An 8,831-nucleotide genomic window follows, 5' to 3' on the forward strand; every position below is an offset into this window, starting at 1 on the left:
TCACTGTTCTGCAGAGGTAGGGAGGGGCAGGTAGCATTGTCTCTATGGAATGAATGAGGAAGCTGAAGGGCAAAGAGGTTAAGTGACTTGTATAAGATCACACATGGGGTCAGTAGCTGTTTGTGAATAGAACTCAACTTCCAAACTTTTAGTCCGAGGCTCTGTCCACTAAACCCCTTTTCCACTGCAGGCAGCTCTGAGCATTAAAGGAAAAAGAAACTCGTGTTAAGCATTACAAATGGATGGATTTTTAAAATTGAGATTACTTATGAAGGTTTTAGTGGAATACATCAGACTGCTACTACGTCTTCTTTTCTAAAGCACCTTCAAGTCGCCAAACTGTAGCACATCCTAGGTGATGGGGGTAATTAGAACTTCTGGACAAGTATCAGATTTCCACACCTCTCATTACTTTTCTGGTCCCTTCTAAAAAAATAACAGATGTCCTTTCAATCATTTCATTCATATCCAATCAATGTATAGACACTCACTGTCACTATCAACCTCAGCATCACCCTGGCAGTTTTGCTGCTTCCAGATCAGTGTTGTTTATAATACGCTACAACTTTGAAGGGGCAAAGAATGGTAGAAGAATGCAAAGTTTGAAGCTTTACAATTGAAGGGGCATGTGCTATTTTTTGCTTTGTCTTAGTATTTGGACACAAAAGCTGAAACTGACAGCTGCTTGTGCTGTTGTCTCCTATCTCAAAGCTCAAAGCCAGGCAAGATTCTTGGTCACAAAACATTTTCTAGCAATTTAGTCTGGGAATCAAGTTTTGAGTACCATATTCCCTGACAGAATCATTTTCTCAGCAAGTTTGAAGAGTCTGAGATGTAGATTTGAATGAAAACTGTGCCACTTCCACCTAAGCTGTTACCCTACAGTTGTGCCATTTTACAGTTGGATTTTTTTTGTTTTTGTTTTTTTCTGACCCTGCACTTTCTTTAAATTTTGACCCTACAGAGGAGTGCTAAGAAAATGGTGGATTGGTTTCTGCCCCACTGCAGAGAGACAGTGAAATGTAAGTTGTATTAAATTCAGAGAACTGGAGACGTATCCCATGTGGGATTTTCCAGGAAAATCTGCCTTTCCCATACACGTTTTTAATGACAATGTGGTTTCAAACTCAATACCAAATCAAAGCTGACTCCTGGAGAAAAGTACTGTTTGATTCTATGTAGTCCACATTTCCCTCCCCATTTTAGGGTGTCTGCCTGTGCAACTGGGGAGGGAAAATATGTATAATACGGTCTGAATACATTCTTATTAAGTATTAGAAGAAGTATGGAAACACTGAGCCCTTCGTGACCCTCAGAGCCCTCTGTTGATCACTGGTGTTTGTTGTAGAAGGAAGGCAAACATAAGCATAGAAGTATTATTGAATAGAAACTCCTTCAAAAATGTCTCTGGGCTTTTGTTCTCCTGTTGCATAGCAGTAGGGGGCTCCCCTCCTCAGAAAGCATACTTATGCAAGTATTAAGAACTGGCTGAGATAAGAGGGAAAGCTTAAGAGACCTTCATCATTAGCTGCTAGTGGTAGAGCTTAGTGATCCTACTGCAGGATTACAGATGGAAAGAGTGCCAGTGTTGGCTAATTGTTCATTATGCTTGTAAAATAAGCCAGCTGGAGGAAAACTGACCATTGTCTGTCCTCTCAGAGTGAAACTAAATTGGATCTGCTCATCAATGGCAGTATTGATGTCAGGGGGAAAAAAATTCACATGTAAACTACTTTTCTATCTAGCCCTCTCAGTTTTAATTATAAACTCTTATTCTAATAAGCAATCATTATGTTGTCCATGCATGCTTCCTATTTGTGGTTGACTTTAGCTCAACTTAAAAACAACTTCTTTTGCTCTTTTAGTTTCTCTCTGTATTACTAAAATAGCCTCTACACAAAAATAAGTCTGTCGTTTTTGTGTTTATAATGTTGAGAACTTTGTTGTTAAGTGCTGTTGCATCAGTTCTGACCCACAGTGGCCCTGTATAGCATTTTCAAGCAGTGGTGGGTGAGCTTGGCCTGGACTCTAGGACCTTATTATTCGGTGCCTCTCTCTGTATTTCCTTCCTACCGGAACTCAAAGCATACCTGTAGTGGTGAGGCTACCCACTTTCCCTTCCATCTCTATACACAGCAAAGTTATATGATTTGCCAGAAATCACACATTAAGTTTGGGACAGAGCCAAGCACATTTGTCTTCTTTTGTCTTATTCTAGAAAACTTCATTTAAGGTCAGAAACTATTAAGTTAACTGAATAAATTTCAAAATATTTAAAGTTCCTTCCATTCCTTTTAGTTCCAATCCATAGTGACCCAATATAGAGTTTCTAAGGAGTGGATGGTGAGCTTGAATTGCCGACCATGTGGTTCAAACTGACTTTTCAGTCCAGCGCATTCAGCCACTAGGGTTAGTGTATTCATTCAGGAAATACTTGTTGAGTTCCTACTATCACACTGAGTTCCTGAATGGTGCAAATAGTTAATGCACTACCTCAGAGGAAAGCTTGATGATCTACTTTTAGAAAATCAGCCATTGAAAACCATATAGAGTATAGTTTTACTTTGTGACACATGGGTTCTCTGTGAGTTGGAGTGGACTCCACAGCAACTGGTACCATGTACAACAGTGCTTAAACCATGTGGGGCTTAAACCCACAATGTGGGGGCCATGTCTGATTGCCCCTGGCTTCACAAGGGGAAAGATAATCAAACTCCTATGAAGCAGATGTCAGTCATGCTTTCACCCTACAACCTTCTTTGCCCTATTCTGACACCAACCATCTCTCCTACACCACTCTCTGTGTCACATTTGGATTCAATAATCCATTGCAACGTCCTCACAGAACTCATAGCAATACTTATGAGTATGGGGTTAATTAGGGAAGTGAACAGGGTATAATTTAGGATCAAAAAAGTAGAGGACAACAAATGATGGCAAGGATGCGGAGAAAGTGGCATGTTCCTACATTGCTGGTAGGATTGCAAAATGATCTAACCTCTCTGTAAAGCAATATGGCACTTCCTCAGAAGGTTGGAAATAGAAATACCTTATGATCCAGCAATTCCTCTAACTTGGTATTTACCCACAAGAAATAGGAGCCATAACACAAGCAGATATATGCACACCAATGTTCACAGCAGCACTATTTACAATAGCAAAAAGATGGAGACAGCCTAAGTGTCCATCAGCTGAAGAATGCATAAACACAATGGTACATACACACAATGGAATATTATGCTACCTTGAAGAATAACAAGGAAGCTGCAAGCCATCATATAGCATAGATGAACCTTGAGGACATTATGCTGAGTGAAATAAGTCACAAAAGGACAAATACTGCATAGGACCATTATTGTAAAAGACTAAGAAAAAGAACTCACATTAAAGGGAAACATTTTTTCTTTGCTGGTTACTGGGAAGTGGGCGGGTGAGGTGAGGGGATGGAGGGGAAGGTAAAGCACAGGATAGGGAATAGACACAGGATAGCTTGGGTGCTGGGGGCTGGGAGCAATACACAAGAAGGAAGAGGGGAATGGAAGAACAAAGCAGATAGGAGAACAGTTAGGCAGGTTTGCATGGACTAAGTGGGACAGAGGTAAATGATGATGTATGTACAACCTTGGAACAACAAGGCTCTGGGATACAGGAATTGAGGCATGGTTTGAATGAGTAAAAGAGGGGAAATCATGTTAAGATGCTTGACTGTCTTTTGATTCTTGGTTTCTATTGCTTACCATTGTAAAATAGACAGTTGTTGGGGAGAGAAAGGAATAGCCAGAAACAGCACCATAGAAAGCTTGTAAGTCTGTCTTCAGTCTATAACTGATTGGAATACCTAAAATGGGGCTACAAGTTGTCGAGTGAAGGAGGCTTCCTGTGGAGCCGTTGCCTTGCATAAAACCATAGGCGGAATCCTAAACCCCTTCCAGAATCTTTTGAGGTGGGAAATTTCCACTTGAAAGGACAAGTAGACCAGCCTGGAGCAGCTAGAACAGAAGATACTTTGTGGAAGAAAGACCAGCAGCAAAAATCAAAACAATAATGGCAGTCTGATTGACTACTACAAGAACAAGCAAGTTGTTCACCTGGGAGCCATCAAGGCAAGTGGTTGGGTCCCCTCAGGGCAAACCCTCTTCCAAGACTAAGACGAGCAGACATGTGGTCTGACTGGTGACCATGTTGGTCACCGATAAGGGGAAATGGGGGTAAAATAGCAATGAAGTTGTGAAGTAATTCCAAAGACATTCAGTAGACTCCTGTGAACCCGGGTTGGCCAAAAAGCACATTCTGCAAGCCAGTCTCCTGCCTGTAGGTACTTACTTTTACTCAGTCTTTGGATCTAGAGCTTCAAGCTGCTCTGTCTCTCCATTCCACTACCTCTACTGTATCTCTAGGTAGGGATCTTACATGTCACTGATGCTCTTTCTTCTTGGTAGTCCTAGGATCTTCCATCTCTGCTTGTAAGACGGCTCCTTTTAAACCTAGCTGGAGGGTAAAACTAACTAATCGCAGCCTTAGAGTCCTGTATACCTTATTTGCATGGTCCCACTCCAATCATTTAGGAGTCCTGATATGGCACTGTTTACAAGGTCAGTTTGAACTTTAAGGTTGGTGATTCAAGCTCACCAGCCACTCCTTGTAAATCCTATGCAGGGTCCCTGGGAGTTAGAACCGACTTGATGGCATTTAACAACAACCCAATCACTTAGTTAGAATTAATCAGGTAAATTCAAGGTGCTACAAATGGAAGTGAATGAACAGACATGGTTCTTGTCTTTATTGAGCTTATAGCCTTTTAGGTGACAGACAATATCTTACAAGTTAAAAAATAAGACAAGATGATTCATAAATATGAGGGGCTTCCAAAAGTTTGTGGGAACATTCCATTATCTTTTAATTTAATTTTTCCACAAACCTTTTGAAGCCCTCTCATACATGTTGCTGAGAGCTTGGGGTGAGGTGGGGGTTAATGTCTAACAGGAAACACGATTTGGCCCCTGGCTAGCTCTGCTACATCATCTCCTACCACCTTTTTCTGTACTCTTCATGCTGAAGTTGCATTGATTTTCCTTCTATTTCTCTGACACATGAAGGTTAAGTTCACCTCAGTCCATGTTCATGCAATTATTTGCCAGCCCTTCCATACTCATGATTATTCATTCAACAAAGATTTGATGAGTGTGTGTCATGCAACAGTTTCGGGCACTATGCGTTTATCAAAATTAAAATTAAACCAAGAGAATAAATTCTCTTTTTCATTGTCAGCTCTAATACCAGCTCCTCAGTGGCATAGCTCCATGCTGTTTATTGAATTGTCCTCTTGTATTATCAACAGTTGTCCTATTTATTTATTCCACGTTTGCTGTCTGTTCCTCCCAAGAATGCAAGTACCATGAGGACAGGCATAATGCCTCTTATCTTCCTCACTGCATCTCTTGAACCCAGGAGAGCTCCTGGTACACAGTGGGCACTCTGTAAGTACTGTAAGTACTGGATCACCAAATATGCAGGGGACAATAAAAATGGATTCAAAGGCAGCTGGTGTATAGTTTAGGAAGCAAACTAACATTTTCTGAGCACTTACTGTGCTTTAAGAACTGCCAGTCCTTAACTGAGGGTCAGATTGGCACTCCATTGCCATGTGTTGTGCTAGCTTTTAAAACCCTACTTTTCTTTGTTTGGAGTCCTGATACATTAAAACAAGTTACTAATTTAGCTAAGTGTTTCTTGTGTTTTGCTTTTATAATAAAAATGCACTTATTGTTCCTATAAAGCTTAAATGTTCCTGTAAAAACTTAAATGCTCCTCACATTCATGGGTCAAATCTCTTTCATGCAGCACTCAAGGTCATGGCCACAGAAAACAATGCTAGTATCTGATTTATTGGTACTTTGAATTTCACCTAATGCTAAAAGGCAATGTACAAATTGTGCTAGTATTTCATAGGCATTAATTCATTTATCCTTTATGTATACAAATAAGGGAGTTAGATGTTAACTTTCATAATCATTCTCTTTCTCATTAATTAGAAAATAGTGATGTAGAGATGATAATGAAGGCTTCCTGCTATATCATTACTCAAACTCCAAATTAAAGTTTGGCATCAGACATGTGGCAAGGATTGTTCTATGGTAAACTGGTAATTGTTAGTGCTACTTTTTCCAGAAAAATGTTGATTAGAAGGTTAATTTGGTATTGATGACGTGTTTTCTTGTAGTTTCTTCTGTTAATTCTTGGTGTCTGCCTGTCTTGCTTTTGACTGGGAAAGCCTGAATGTATTTGGGTGTTACAGGATCAAGTAAGGCAGCAAAGGGAAAACAAAGTAGGTCTTCAGACAAAACTGAGTACCAATTCTTAACTTTGTCTCATCCATGTTGCACAGCTGTTTGTGATATTGAGATGGATATATTTCAAGAAAATGGACCAAGATTCAGAATCCTGATTCCATGTTGACCCTTTTATGAAGAATTTGCTATAGCTTTTGAAATAGTTGTGAATGGCAACATGATTGCTACAGAGGACCAAAGATAAGTGATAGCATGCCATTACCAGTAAAGCTCATTGGTTGCTTTTTAACTGGAATTGACTATTTAGAATGTTTCTATCAAAATTTACATAAGGTTATTCAGAAACTTTCTATTTCTTGGCATTAGAGTTGTAAGATGGAAATGAGAGAGTCTGCAATTCAGACCTCATAAAGAGGTTTGATGGGAGAGCGCAACTACTAGGTATGGACCATAACCAGCAGACTGAGCTGGCTTTAGCTGGGAGAAGCAGACTTGGTAATACAAGGAACTTGGAGGGCTTGTGTAGGCCTTGCAAATACAGGTTTTGGAAAAAAGTTTGTTGGTCTTGACCCAGCTCCCATTGCCAGTGATGGGAGGGTTGCATAAGTGTCCAACAGATTAAAGTGGCACTGTGTATTGTTAGAATCAGTGTTAGCAAGTTATAGGGATGATCTTAACTCTCTACACCTTGCATCTTAAAAACAGTTTTTAAAAAAGCTTTTCCTCACCTCTTTATAGCACTGACAAGTAAAATCCAGCTTGTGACCATCTAAATATATCAAATTCCCTATTGCATTGTCTAAGTTTTATTTTTGTATCTTCATAATACCGGTGAACAGAACTCAAGAGTCTACTTACTCTCCACATTACTCCGTTCTGCACAATCGATTCTAAAGCGGAGCCCAGAGGTCCTGTGATAAAGGGAGCAGCTCTGTAGGTAAATCTGTGGTTTTCACCAATGTATGTCAACTAAGTCCTTGTTCTCAAGAGGTACATTCAAGTACAGAGCACTTTCAGCATACACCGACAAGTGATAAAAAAGAAAGAAAAGTCTGAATTCAGATAGGTAAGATTTCCACATCTTAGAGTAGATATGCTTCTAAGTCTATTAGGGTTCAATGGCAAGTTTATTTCTGTTTTTCTGTGTAATTTTGATGGCTTAATAAGGACTTTTCATCCAACCTTGTTTTGGAGATTAGTGTGAAGGGGAAGAAATGGATTTCTTATTCACAAAGTCATTCTACTTTTACCCTGAGGGAAAATTTAGTTACATAGTTAAGGTCTAAGAAGCTCTGTCACAATGAGTAGCAAGTGGCCATTCTCTCAATAATCTACACATTGTCATAAGGGTTATCTTTAAAGCACAAACCAGGTCATGTTATTTCTTTCCTTATAAACCACCTACTGACCTTCCATCACAAACAGAGTAAAACCTAAACTGCTCAACCTAATGTAACCAGCTTATTAGATGGATTTGAGGAATTCCCCCCTCCCCCACCATTACCCTTGAGGATATTTTGAGCTGATTCCATTGTTTTTTGTCATATCTGTGGTTTAGAAAAGACTCTTTTCAGTTTTAATAATTCCTGTTCACTGTAACCCTAGACTTCCTTTTCTAATTTAATTTACGCATACTCATTCTGTTCAGCTAAGTCTGGAACCAATGGTGGACAAAAGGAGAGCTACAGTAAGAAAGCAATGTTCTGCTAAAATTAAACTACCTTGCATTTGTCTTGATACCAGTTTTACTGTCCTCTATACAAGGAGGCTCAGTGTGACATGTAGGATAGATAAGCAGTCACTCCTTGGAAATCCTAAACAGGGTCACTACCAGTTGAAATTTACTCTATGGCACTCAACATACCAAGGTACTGATATAGTAGAAATGAGAGAGGAAGAAGTCCTCTTGGAACAATTATGTTCTTTCCTGGCAGCTTCCAAATGTCAGCTCTACCTTACAGGGAACATTCACGTTCTCTTTGGGAGATCTTTTGTGGCCCTCTATTCCTGGTGTAGCACTGTGGGTTCATGCGCTAGACTGCAAAAGTCAGTTTGAACTGCAAGGTTGGTGGTTCAAGCTCACCAGTTGCTCCTTGGAAACCCTCTACAGGGTCGCTATGTGTCTGAACCAACTCGACGGCACTTGACAACATTCCATGATTTGGGAGATGGTGACTCTTCCCAATTTATGCCTACCATGGTAGAATATTTGCCTCCTTTTCCCTGTTATTTCTCATCAGCAAGAATTCCTCTTGGGCTGAGTCTGTTAGATAGGACTAGGGTCAGGCTACCTTCTCTAGCATCCATGGGAAAACATGTACAAACAAATGAGAACACTTGATTAACTGTCTACTCCTCTCTTCCTACCTTGCCTTCACTGGAAACTGGAGCCTGTCTCAGTGAGGCACCAGTCTCTATCTTCATCATGTTACCTGCTTCCCACAGTCCCCACACCTGGAGACATGCCTGAGGCTTTCCCAAGAACTCTTGAGTTCTGCTTTGAAAAGTGCTGTCTTCTGATTCTCATGTCTAAACAGCATC

This window comes from Chrysochloris asiatica, unplaced genomic scaffold, assembly GCF_000296735.1.
Source record: "Chrysochloris asiatica unplaced genomic scaffold, ChrAsi1.0 scaffold00002, whole genome shotgun sequence".
NCBI lineage: Eukaryota > Metazoa > Chordata > Mammalia > Afrosoricida > Chrysochloridae > Chrysochloris > Chrysochloris asiatica.